This window comes from Mastigoproctus giganteus, chromosome 2 (genome assembly GCF_048544385.1).
Source record: "Mastigoproctus giganteus isolate SK-2022 chromosome 2, ASM4854438v1, whole genome shotgun sequence".
Lineage (NCBI taxonomy): Eukaryota > Metazoa > Arthropoda > Arachnida > Uropygi > Thelyphonidae > Mastigoproctus > Mastigoproctus giganteus.
The window spans coordinates 66,389,484-66,403,809 of record NC_143576.1 but is presented as its reverse complement, the minus strand read 5'-3'; positions in this window follow the sequence as shown (position 1 = coordinate 66,403,809).

The window sequence follows — 14,326 nt, the reverse complement described above, 5'->3', positions numbered from 1 at the left end:
GACTACAACAGTGGAACTTACTCTCCAAAGTTACAAACATTACAATATACCGTAAGCGAAATGAAGACTTTTCAAGATATTTTGCAATGGAAAATACGTGTGTCTGCAAAGACGTCGTTGGTTTTATGCACGAACTGAACATTGATCACAATACCTCTGAATTGCGTTTGTTCATTGATGCGTCACAGCTAAGTTTGAAAGCAGTATTGCTTCATAATGGAAATACTTTACCATCAATTCCTCTTGTTCATGCTGTTGGCCTGAAAGAAATGTACATTAGGATGTCCCAGATTCTTGCTGCTATACGTTAGAATGACTATGGAGAGATGAATATATTCCCGGCAAAAGCAATGTAAAGTATGTTCCATTGGTTGATCCACAAAACGTTTTCTTCCCCCTTTACACATCAAACTTGGACTGATTAAGAATTTCACTAAAGCACTGGATAAAGAAATCAGAGGATTCGCATATTTACTGAAAACGTTTCCAAATTTATCTCATGCAAAGATGAAGGAAGGAATTTTCATAGGACTTCAAATAAGAAAGCTCCTAAAAGATGAAGAATTTCAAAGAAACCTGAATGATGGTTGAACTGGCTGCATGGAGATCTTTCAAGGCTGTGATACACGGATTCCTTGGAAAGAGAAAAGAAGATAACTATGAGCAACTGTTGACAAACCTGCTGAAATGTTATAAGAACATAGGGTGCCGAATGTCATTGAAAATGCTTCCCATCTGGATTTATTTCCTGAAAACTTAGCAGATGTCAGTGATGAACAAGCAGATCGATTCCACCAGGACGTATCTGCAATGGAAAAACGATACCAAGGTTGCTGGGACTGTGTCATGATGGGAGATTACTGTTGGTTCCTTAAACGGGAAAGCAATCTGGTTTATAAAATGAAGTGTGTTACATTCTAAGTAACATATATTGTGTGTAATAATTACAACCATGTATGCTGATATTGTATAAAAACAAGGAATTTAAAAAATGCTTATTTCTTTTGATGTAGACGTGACAGAATTAAAAGATAATTTCTTAATCAGGACATTAATTTTGTTCTGAATAACCAACTTTCGTTCCAGAGGTATGACGAAAAAAAAATCTTGTCAGGTAGTGTAATCAGCAAGAATTGGATGACTTAGCGAAGGCCTCTATTGTAACCACAATCCAAAGCAGAGATCATGATATCTCATTTATAACAGTGAGATATACGGGATATCAGCTGAAAGACTGCCAAATACATAAAAAAATGGCATTTATATACGTTTTTATAATTGCAAGTCCCTGTGCTATTGTTTTGATTTCAATGTCTGTATTAAGCAGATGGTATTGATTCATGGCAACAATTCAAGAAATGGTATCTTTTCATAGATAGTTGAAATTAAAGGTTGAGGGCCGTTTTTCTTCATAATCAGAGTATACACCCACTGATTCCTGTAGCGCACTCTGTTCATGTTATCACCTATTTTTTGTGAAACGTGAAGCATGTTATAGTAGATCAGGTATGATCAGTGAAATTGTGATGTCCGTGGGAACTTCCATATGCTGGCGTTCCTTGGATTTGCAATGTGGTTTCACAAAGTGCCCTTGCTTTCTCTGCCTCTGAAACAACATGACAGTAGATGAGCACTACTGCAGAAGAAAATGGGATGTCAGAATTGAAATGCTGCCTGGCGCACATAATGTAATAAACAATCCCTTAGTTCAAAGAAACAAAGTTTTGCTTCCACCACTCCATATCAAGCTGTGACTGGTAAAAAATTTGCTAAAGTACTGAATTCTTAAGGTGATATGTTTAAGAGTGTACAATCTGTTTACAGAACAGTCTGATGCAAAAGTGAAAGGTGACATATTTATTGGTTTACAAGTTAAGCAGATGTCAGCTTCACAAGAAATGGAAGACAAAATGACTGATGCCAAGCATGACATCCGGCAGCCGCTTCGCCTTGCAGTGAATGGCTTTCTTTGTCACATTAAGAGCGAAAATTACAAGAACTACATTGCTCGACAAAATTAACAGAAAAAAACGTTTTTCATGAATATTTTACTGTGAACAGTGGTTGATATTTGATATAATAGGCATCCTGGCATTAAAATTCAGAGTATCTAATAGAAGTCGACCTACCACCTCAGACAGCCGCACAGTATGAAAATTATTCATGCCTATAAAAACACGGGATGCGACCACATCACTTCATTCCCGTTTTTTGACTTGCTCAGTAGGACAGTCACATCTCCAGTACTCAGGATGGCAAGTCATCGTCGTTTAGATATTTCTTTGAGATGGTGGGCCGTTGGACGATTTGAAGTCGGGAAGTCACAGGCAGAGGTGGCACATTGGCTTAATGTGTTACGCAGTGTCGTCTCGGCACAATGGAACCAGTTTCAGGGGATAAGAACCATTACAAGAATAGCTGGCCAAGGTCACCCGAGGGCTACATCAACCAGAACAGACAGCTATCTGGCTCAAACGACGGAACCCTAAGAAGTCCTGTCGTTAAGTGTCTCTTGAGGTTGCTGTGGCTACTGGTGAAAACATTTCCAACAAGACTGTGTTAAGAAGGCTCAATTCAACTGGACTCTACCCACGGAAGCCAGTGGTTTGTATCCCATTAACCCAAAACCATCGCAGAACTCGTCGAAACTAGTGCCACGAACATGTGACTACTTGGAGTCCTGACAAATGGGATTCAGTTATGTAATTCTCTGATGAATCCGTTTTAGCCTACAAACAGATTCTAGACGTTATTTCATCTGTATACAACAAGGAATGCGGTACCATTCCTCCAAATAGCAGAGAAAGGGTACTTACGGCGCAGGTGGTGTTCTCGTATGGGGCGGATAAAGTAAAGTGTATTTGGTGTCAAACGGCACCAGGGGTTTACCCCATCCCCGAGTTGCTTTCATTGTAGGCGTACCAGTTCGCTGGGAAGGCTAGAGATTTAAAAGTTACGGATATTGTATGAGTGTAGTGTTGTGTATCGTTGTCGGGGCGGATAATGATCAACGGCCGCATCCTCCGTGTTTTTGATAGCGGTACCAAGACAGAGCCTCAAGCCCTATGTGAGACTTTTTAGGGGTGCGGTTGGCCCAGATTTTCTTTTCATGTACATCACCACTGCACATAGAGACTGCACAAGTTTCAAGATATGCACATAGGCACATTTGAAACTGAAAATATCCAACGACTGCTGCTGCCAGCAGGATCACCGGACTTAAATCCGATCGAACATGTGTAGGACAGACACCCTTGGGCGTCGCATTGCATGCTCCTCAGTCACTTGGTGAGCTAATGTCTGCGATGGTGGAAGAATGGGATTTGTTGCCATAGAATTTTATAGACATCCTTATATCGAACATGGTTCATCGCTTCCTAATTCATCAGGCCTGTTTAGCTGTTGGAGGGATCTACGTCGTACTGATGCAATGTGACCATATTTTGGAGCGTCTGGCTTCTGTAATATGACCTTTATGGTAATCCTTATGCAACCCCTATACATGTCCATTATACCTCTCCGAAATTTCTCGCTGTCTTCTCATCTCATCGCTATTCTACGGTTCACCTCCATACAAAATATTGTCCCGCCTCATCGCAAGCTGCACGAGTTACACCACGTTTTCTACGTGTTCTGTTAATTTTGTCGAGCAGTGTAGTTGACAAGTTCATTGAAAATTACCGAAAAATACGAGGCAAAATGTCAACAATCAAGCTCTTTTACTTGCACTATCACCTGGAATTTTTTTTAAGACAAAATCTGAGGAAGGTGCCAAGGGAGGATGATTAAGGAATGATGGGTAGCTTTGGGATGATTACAATGATCACAAAAGACAAAAACGTTCATTCTACATTTTTAAGGAATGTTTTGCCTAACCCGAAAATGGATGCTACTTTTTAATTCTTTCTATCTTACTTTTCATTCTTTACTTGTTATCACTATTTAACAAATTATCACTATTTAAGTTTCAGGTTTAACCCGATTCGGTAATTTTCATTCCTGTGATCACGACATACGGTCGAAAAGCGTTGTCTTCAGGAAAGAAAATCGTTTTGAATATTTTCGTTAGATTCTTATAATTGCGTTAATTTGATTTTTAGTTGTTTTAAACTGATTTGAATTGTGTTAAATTGGTTTTTTAATTATTTAATTATTTATATTTTACTCTAATGTACCGGTAAGTTGTCGTTTTTTCCGTTTTAATTTCTGGAGGTTATCATACGGAAGTGTTCTACGTACTATATTGAGGTAAACTCCTCTTATTATTTTACAAATATTCTTTACTTTTAGCAAAGATTAATACTTTAATATGTACACACGTCAAACGTTGTTAATAAATCTGTACGGGATTATTGGACATTTCTTTCATATTTAGGCAACCATTTATGCACAACTGAGATCATATTCGAAATGAACATACCCAATTTCACGAAGTAATGCAAATAAACAAAAATGAAGATAAAGAGAGCTTTTTAAAATTTGTTATACAGCGTTACAGACACTAGAAAAAAAAAATTGGCCACCTGCGTAATTTTTCAATTAATAATGTGCGATATCTCCTTAGCACTAATCACTTCATGAAATCTGTTTGGTAGAAATTAAATTGGACCTCTTAAATATTTTATATGAATATTAGGCCATTTTGAAGACATTTAAGTCATTCAGGTTTCTTGTTAGATGCCATTTAGTTTTTACTTTACATAAAAAAAAATAATAAAAATAAAAATATTTCTTTTCTTTTACTGTAAATGGACAGTTGTCATTTTCGAATACAGGATATCGAAATCATGTTTCGATACGCCTTGGTTAACTGTTTGCAGCAGTTCTTGTCTTGTTTGAAATTTTTTTTCGTTTACTAAACTTGATATTCGTCGCTGATCACCATCACTTAAGACTTTCGACTACAATTCTGTCATCGATTCCTGGTTGATTTCAGCTCATATCATCCCTTAAAAATTCTTATTATTGTTCTTTCTGAAAAACCAAAATATTCAACTGTTTCTTCAACAGGCTGTCTTTTAGACCTGCCAAATGTTATCACTCCATTTTCTCAGCCACTAAAATCTTTTCCAACTTCTGTCATGGCTGAAACCTGCTTCTTCAGTCACAGCTGTATATTTGTAAATAGCGAAAAAGGGTGAACCCTGTACTCTTAATTTCAGTGCTGTAAGCAAAATTATAGAAAATACGCATGTTCAATCTGTTATACTGTATACCCTAAATACCCCAAGGTGATTATTTTTTTTAGTCCAGTGTCCGTATGTCAAAAGTTTAAATTAAAAAAAAAAAAAAAAAAAAAAAGCACAAGTAAATAAATTGCTTTTTATCCTAAAACAGTATCTCTAAAAGAGCGAAACAAAATTCGAGATAGACAGGTCTGCCAAATACACAAAAATAATTTGCAAGTTTATCGGCAGACTATTAGAAAGAAACGCGAACAAGTAGCTTTTAATTTTTAATAATGCATGGCATATTCCAGATATAAAACTCGCTCTTTCTCTCTTTTCTTATATCTTAATTAGATCGGTTTCCGTATTCTTCGAATATGTGATATCTAAAATCGTGCAAAAAAAAGAACTGAATCGCTACTTTGCGTGCGAGTAATATTTTACAGATGACTTCTACGTGTACATCCGTAACCCGCCTCGCCCAGTCCCCGCAGAGACTACCATTAACTTCCCAGGACACATACTGAAGAAGCTGTTCATCGGACTAGGCTTATGCATTAAAGTGATAAGCATTTGAAAGTTGGAAAAAAACGAAAAGCTGTATGAAGCCCTCGAAATGCGGCATTCCAGTTCATTCAGGTAAACCGTTCTATTGTCTGTCCGAAATGGAGCATATCATTCGAACTCACAAGGGGAAAAAATATTCCCAATAAAATGATTAATGGATTTAATTAATGTTGGAATTATATGGGTCAAACTTATCTGTTGCCATATCCACCCTTCGTTCTTCCAAACCGGTGCGTAAAAATAATTACATTACTTAGGGAATAATTAACGAAAAGGGATTAACTCCTTGTGCAATGCTCTTGTCCGGGATCGAATATTATTTATTTCTTTTACCTCGAACAACCAAGTTTATAAATACAGTTATTAACGCACACTTAAACTTATTAAAACAGAGTTTAAATAATTTGCTGTTATACACATATTGGCAAATAATATTGTTAATAATGTGTTGTTAATAAGGGACCCTTAAATTTACTCCAAGAAGTTTTATAGTAATCGTTCTAATTGCTTAATCTCAGAGTAATTTAAGAAATCGATGTATGATAAGTACGATATTCTCTTGAGTAACTAATTATTACTCTCCGCGTTTCCCCCATCTCCGCGTTGCTTTCATTGTGGGTGTACCAGTTCACTGGGAAGGCCAGAGATTTAAAAGTGTATGGATTTTGTATAAGTGTAATGTTATGTATCGTTGTTCATCTGGCCATTTAGCCGCTGGACCCCTACTGAGGCCCAACGTTGCCCACACTTGGCCCCATGGAGGCAGACCAGGTACACAATAGTATGGAGCTTTACTCTGGCAGGCCCTGCCACCTAGTTTCCTGAGATTTCAGTGGCTAGGGCCTATGTAAAAAAAAAAAAAAAATTGAAATGCACCACGCGGCGATTTTCAGGGTAAGACGCTAAGAGATTATTAGAGGCCAAAAGGGCATGCGTGACTTGATTTGAACAATTAAAATTTTGGTAGTGTGGGGCATACGCTATGATATTTAGTCAGAGTGGGGAGAAGACTGAAGGCTGGGGGGAAAAGTCAGAAATATGGGGTCAATAGGGAAGACGGCCCCAGAGAAGGTCAGTGGGGCATGCCCATGCTCCACCAGGAGGAAAAGAGGGGTGGGCGAGGGGGAGAGAAAAACAGCAGAGCCATCCCCTCTCTCTCCCGCCCAGGAATTGGAGTAAAAGCCCTGTGCAAGTGAGCACAGGTGTAGGATCGCCTTGTGGCGTCGGCAGCAAAGCTGCGTGTAGTCCCAGAGTTGAAGTGTCCAAGCCGTGAAAGTTCGTCATTCCTGGGACAGTCCCGACCTGTCTAGCAGTAGTACTGTATATCCATTTTTGTGCAGGAGATGCATGAGCGGGTATCCTCACACTCGTCATTCATATTTCCGCGTCTCTATCAGATAGGTTGTTGTGCTAAGAGTCCGCGAGGTCCCTCCTTATTGACGTTTCTTATATTCAGAAGTTGTGTTTTGCGCTGGAGGAGTAAGCAGCTCTTGCACAAGTTTCTCCTTATTATCGTGGTTCTCTGTGAACAGCAATTCGTGTTTTTCGCCGGGTGAACAACTCCTGCGCAAATTTGGCTAGTGCCTTGTATTCTTCGCATGAATCTAGTAGGTGCGACTCGAGATGTCTTGGGAAGTATGTGGTTGCTGTCATAAGTCTGCAGCGTAGGTCTTCATAGTTGGTACATTCATACATTATGTGTGTCCAGGTTTCTGGCTCCCACAAGAGCAACGTGGGTCCTCTAGGATTCTGAAAGATGCTAATTTCGCGTTGAACGCTCCGTGGCCTGTCAGCAAATAGGTTGTGAAGAGACCGGGTTGAAACCAGGGTGAGGGCTTGGGGTACACCCTGTCTATGGTGGGCAGAAATTTCTTACATAACAGTTGGTGCTGTTACTGCATCCACATAAAGACACAATAGCCAATTTCCTGATCGTTCAGAGTCAGGTTGGTGGAATTTGAGAATATGGATAGCTGCGCTGTCCATATTCTCAAGTAACTGCTCTATTAATAGAAACACAGGATACAATTTGTATAAAAGCAATAATTTAACGTTAAACAAAGAGCAGGAAAATTTCTGCGTAGAAAAAAACTGTAATCAGCGAAAATCAAATTACGATATTGTGAGATTCATTTTCCCGAGCATATGTCGCTTGCAACAGAATGAACTAACTATAGAAATAACTAAAAAAAATCTAGCGGCATAGATATAAATAGAAGAAGAAGAAGTGGCGTTATTCGTTCCCGTTATCCTACATTTATGGCCCAGTTTATCTGAAAAATATTCTCTTTGTTTTCAATTTGCTGAGAAACTGCTCAAAAATAAAGATTAATTCATTATATGCAGTACATCAAAATCTTTGTAGATATCTAACCAAGTTCGTACATTCGTTTCCGAAGATTGGAGGCCTTATCATTAGTCGTGGACTGTCATGAAAAATAAAATTTTAATGAGGAATTGCCGTGTATTTGTATGTCTCAGATATAATGAGAGCGGCAGATTCCTGTTCTCAAGAGCGAAACCAGGATTTTTCCTGTCTTTTTTTTTTGGGGGGGGGGGAGAATTATTTTCAGCCAGAGTGGTGGCTTTTATATAGAGATAACTGATTCTCACCTTCTTCCCCCCCCACGGTTGGAACTTTCATCGTAACATGTTTTTTTTTTTTTTTTCATAATAAATCATCACAATGTGATGATTTATTAAAAAAAAAAAAAAAAAAAAAGTCCGCATTCTTAAACTTAATAGTGAATCACGAAATGTAAGTTTAGACGCTTATAATAAGAATTCGCAAAAGCCTTCATACGTATATAAAAAAAGCCTTCATATGTGTTTATATGTAAACACGCTCTGGTGGGGGGGAGGGGGCGGGAAATATTTTTAAATAAATAAAGAAAACAAATCAGGTAACGATTACCAGAACAAGAGGTTAACAGCTTTTTAATGATTTAAACAAGTTGATCACGGAACCGGACATACTACAGGAGAACAGTAAAATTCTCCCTTGAATGAATAAGTGTTTTTCTACAAAACTTACAAAAAAGTAAGTTTTAACAGTACCAACTTGAAAAAAATCAGAAAATTGCAACATTTCTGAGATATTTTCTGCGATAATTTTCCAAATTATTTTAACAAGGGCGATTGAAATACAAAGGTACTAGGAAAATTTTGCAATACAGCTTTGTTTATTTAATTTTTTCAAAGTAATTTCCTCTACATTCAATACACCTCTCCATTCTCCGAAACCAATCTTTAAACCAGTTCTGCCAAGTTTCACTAGGGAGTAAAGCACACTCGTTGTCCCAAGCCCGTAGAAGGTCCTCATCACTGGAAAACCACCTCCCTTTTAGCTTCATTTTCACATGCGGGACCAGTGCAAAGTCGCAGGGAGCAAGGTCTGGACTGTAGGGAGGGTGCTCGAGAAGTTTCAGTCCTGTCGTGGTCAAATATTCGGTGCAGGATTTGGCGCGGTGAGCTGGAGCATTATCGTGATGGAGGTACCAGGTGTCCATTCTAGACTTTGGCCGCAGGTTCTTCATAGATCCAATGACTTTAGGCAGGCCATTGTTCAGTATACCACTTAGCTGTGACTGTCTTCTGCGTGTCCAAAACGACACGTTCCACAATTCCACTCGATTTGAAAAATACAGCTATCATTTTCTTCTTTACACATCGGGATTTTCTGACAATTACGGGTGTGTCGTCATCATCAAAGACCCAAACTTTGTTTTGAGCCTTGGTCGGCAGATCGTAATAGTACAGCCAAGTCTCGTCACCAGTCACGATGTTGTTCACATACCGAGATTGTCCCTTATCAAACTTTTTTAACATCTCCCGGCACCAAGTCACACGTTGTGTCATCTGCTCTTCAGTCAGTTGATGCGGCACCCAGAGAGAACAAAGTTTCTTCACGTGCAAATGATCTTGTAGAATCGAACGAATTGCTGGTGCATTTAGACCCAAAGTATCCTCTATCTGTTGGTAGGTCACTCGCCTGTTTTCGTCAAGCATTTTCCTCACAGCAGTAACGTTTTCCTCCGTAACTGACGTTCGTGGCCTTCCCGGCCTCTCAGAATCCTCCAGAGTGAAATTTCCCCTTTGGAATTGTCTATACCACCTGAATATCGTTGTACGATGTGGACAATCATCATCTAGTGCAAGAGTCATTTCTTCTAAGCACTGGTCTATGGTTAAACCACGCACGAAATTATACCGCAAAACTGTCCCCATCTCATTTCGTGACCACGATGCCATCGCAAGCACTTCACACTCTCACTACTAATGAATAACTGAGCCCATCGACTTGGCGCGACGGCTACTATGCACGATGAACATGTCTCAACATGCAGCGACAAGCAGCTTCCTGTGATTCATTGTTGCGTCATATTGCAAAACTTTCCTAGTACCCTTTGTATAAACTAGCCACCTTTTTTTACTGAGTTAACTTACTAATTAAAGGTTGTGGGGAATGCCAACTTTTAATACTTAAAGTTTATTTCTAACTAACTCAATACTGACCAACACACTCATTCCAAAATATCTTTGAATACCGTCGGCGTTTCAAAAATATTTCATTACCAAACTGGCATGAGATGATTATCACACAACCACGTATCGTTCTCTCTCCCCCATTGGGTGACTAATACTAATACGGGCCATATGTCATTTATATAATAATAGTAATAGTATTCCCCATATAACGCAAGGAAGCCTCAAGCTTTTGCTGCACAGGAAAAAAAAATCAAGTGGATAAGAAAACACAAATTATATGCTTCCCTCTTCACACAGGTAGCTATCCAGTTGACCTTTGAATTAAAAACAGCGGAGGAGGAAAGGAAGTGAAGGAGGAAACCTAAACTACCTGTGAGGGCAACTTATTCCAGAAATCAACGACTCGCTGGCTAAAAGAAAACTTCCTAAAATCTAATTAAAACCAATCTAGTCGTTTTACTAATCCCTTTCAGAGCCTTGTAAACTTCAATCAGGTCACCTCTGAGGTCCCTGGTTGTAAAGCTCTGTAGCCCACATAATTGGAGTCTTTCCTCCTAGGATCATCCTTCTGCCAATCGCACCATTCGAGTTGCTCGTCTTTGGGACAATTTCAAATGGTTCGATGTTTTTTTTTTCAGATGAGGTCTCCATACATGAACACAGTATTACAAATGTGGTCTTACAATTGCCTTATACAGTGGGATTATGACCTCCCTATCTCTACAGAATAACGTTCGATAAATCATTGATAGGGCACCATGCGTTTTTCCTGGCTACCTGTTAACACTGTTCAGAAAACTTCATATCTACCCGTATTGTAATTCCCAGATCCCGTTTCCTCCTCCACCAATTAAACTCCACCAAGTATATAATTTATTTTGGGTTGCAATTCCCCAAGTGCAAGACCTTGCATTTGGCAGCATTAAAACAGCTGTTCCGTCTCTGATCATTTTTGAAGTCTGCTCAAGTCATCCTGAAGGAGCGCTGCTTGGCACTGATCATTAATGATTCTGCCAATCTTTACGTCATCTGCAAATTTTGACATCATGCCTTCTATCCCTCGTCGATGTCATTTAAGAAAATGAGAGACAACAGTGGTCCAAGAACCGATCCTTGAGGAACCCCACTCCTGAGGTTACACCAATCTGAAGAATATCCATTAATTACAACCCTCTGCCTTCTGCCCTACAGCCACCCAGCAACTCATCTTGGATTCTTACCAGTAATTCCAACTTGTTCAAGATTATACAGTAACCTCTCATGAGGGACGGAGTCAAATGCTTGGTTAAAATCCAAATAAACTAGGTCGAAATTGTTACCTAAATCCAGTTCATGAGTAACTGTCAAAATAGCCTACTGAGTTAGTTAAGCATGATTTTAACAAAGCAATGCTGGTCCTTCAGAATGCCATATCTATCTAAATGTTCCTAGATTGCACTCTTAATCATAATCTTAAAGATTTTTCCTACCACTGAAGTCAGACTATCCGGTCTGTAGTTATCAACTTCACTCTTAGAACCGCTTTTATGTATTGGTGATATATAGGGACTTCTCCAATTCAAAGGAATCTCCCCTGAGAGCAGAGATGCCCTCGTAATTAACTTCAATGTTTAAATACACTCCCTCGCACTCCTGCCCCACTGAAACTTGGGGCCACCTTCTCTATTGGCCCCATACTTCTGCCTTCCCCCAGTCTTCAGTCTCCCTCCCCTCTCCATCTGTACGCTAGCGAAAACCCCACACACCTAAATTTAAGCATGTAAAATCACCTTTCGCCCATATTTTGGCCTTTTCAAATTCAAGCGACACCACCATCGCGCAATCGATTAGTTAAATTTTTTTTTTTTTTTTAGGTCCTAGCCGCTGAAATCTCAGGAAATTACGCGGCAGGACCTGCCAGACTAAATGAGTCTACTGGGTTCCTCGTCTGCCTCCACGGGGCAAAGGTTGGGCCTCAGCAGGGGTCCAGCGGCTAAACGACAAGATGAACAACGGTACACGACATCACACAGATACAAAGCACACACACTTTTAAATCTCTGGCATTTCCCAGTGAACTGGTACACCCACAATGAAAGCAACGCGGAGATGGAGGCAAGCCCCTGGTGCCGTTAGACATCAATACACTTTCACTTTCCTCAAAACTACAGAGTATATTCTTTCAACGCCTTACTTGCCTTTATGTTCAAAAGTTTTTCTAATAAACAATCATGTGTAATTACGACATCATTAATTTGATAGGCCTCTGCTTCACCTGCACAGCCTCTTCTCAGCGTGAAGGGTCTTTTGTCAGTAAAGACCGATGTAAAGCACCTATTCAATTCATCCTCAACATCAACTGGGGTTCTAAGACTTTCCCACACCCAGTGCACAAGCGTCCGATCTGATTAGCTTCCTCAGCCAATGCTTTCTCATACGCAGCCTTGGCCTCCCTGACCTTATTTGTGGTACTATCGCAGATCAACTTGTACCCGTTGTAGGCTTTAGTACTTTTCATTGCTCTATAACTGTCCCATGCTATCTTCTTCTGCTCTATTTGATCAGCCGGTTTCGCAGTCATCCATTTCCACATCATCCTCCTGCAATATTTTCTTAAAAAAAAAAAGAAAATACATTAGGGTCGCCTAGAATGATAATTGAACTATATGTATACACATGTGTCTGTAAATTGCATGTGTTTTCTGGTCGATTTGCCTGCTTTGCTGGACGAATAACTCCGTTTTTCTCCCGAGACCGACTAACACAGCCACGGAGTGAAAAAAGCCCATAAAAGTTCTGGCGTCATCGACGGAATAAGAACCCGGGCCTTTTCCACCCGGTATGGGGAGGACAGTGACGGCACCATTGTGCTACCGCGCAGACAACATTTTCTTAAAGGTATGTGTTAATGGCTTCTGTGATTTTTGCTTTAAAACTGTTCCATAATTCAAAATGTACATCTCTCGGCAATCCGTTTAATTCACAGATGCCATACAGCGCCTTAAACTAACAAAGTCTCCTCTTCTGAAGTTAAACCCGTGCCTTTACCTTTGACTACTGTAAAATATTTCTTCATCTTTCAACTGACGATTGCATGATCACTTCCTGACAATGGTTCCTGTACTTTAAGCCCTGTAATGTCATCTGATTTGTTAATAATGATGAGGTCAAGAATATTTTCGTCCCTAGTACTTCCTCTAACATGCTGGTACAAATAATAATCATTTAGTTCATTAAAAAAAAAAAAAAATTACCATTGTGAGTTTTTCTCCCACTTATTCCAATATCAGTCTTGGGCAGATTAATGTCATCCATAATAAGACATTTACGCTTGCTTGCCCATTCCATCTGCATGTAAAGACTCTCGTCATATCCTTCACAATCTTCTGGTCTGTAGATTACTCCCACTCTCATTGTTCCTTTGTTTCTAACCAACCTACACAATACAGATTCTATGCTGGCAGACGTAACTTCAGACTCAGCAAAAGCTCCTTTCGCGGTCAGGCTGCTTTTGATAAGAAGCATGACCCTTTCACCCATTCTATCTTCCCTAAATACATACATACCGTAGTAGAATTCATCATCACCAATTTCCGGTGGCACAACGTTTCTGTTAGCTCTTTTATATCACTATATGCCTGACGTAGCCGAGTGGTCAAGGGCTAGAGTGGAGTGGCACACGCTCTTTGAGTGGACCTGGGTTCATGCCCCTGACTGCTAAATCCGATTAACGTTTGTATTGATGATTTATTGTAACCTCTACTGACCTGGTGGTCGTGCCGGAGTATTAACTCCTGGTTAGTTGTCCTAACCAGGAGTTCATTGGGCAGATCGTTGATTGCTTTCATTACGCTCTCTTTCGTGATTTGTACGTTGTTGACAACACTCCTGACATTACTAGACACAGTTGACACTAAGTAATCTTCTCTTTAGTTTCTACATTTGGCTATACGACTTTCACTCAACATGCAAATGGAATGGGGGAGTGAAATGCTTGAATGTTACGGAGAAAATCCCCCCCCCTCCTCACCCGAGATCAGCAAACAATAGCTCTCTCTCTCTGATTGAAGAGGACTATAAATAATTCTAATGGTAGGAGGCGCTAAACAGAGACAACTTTTTTT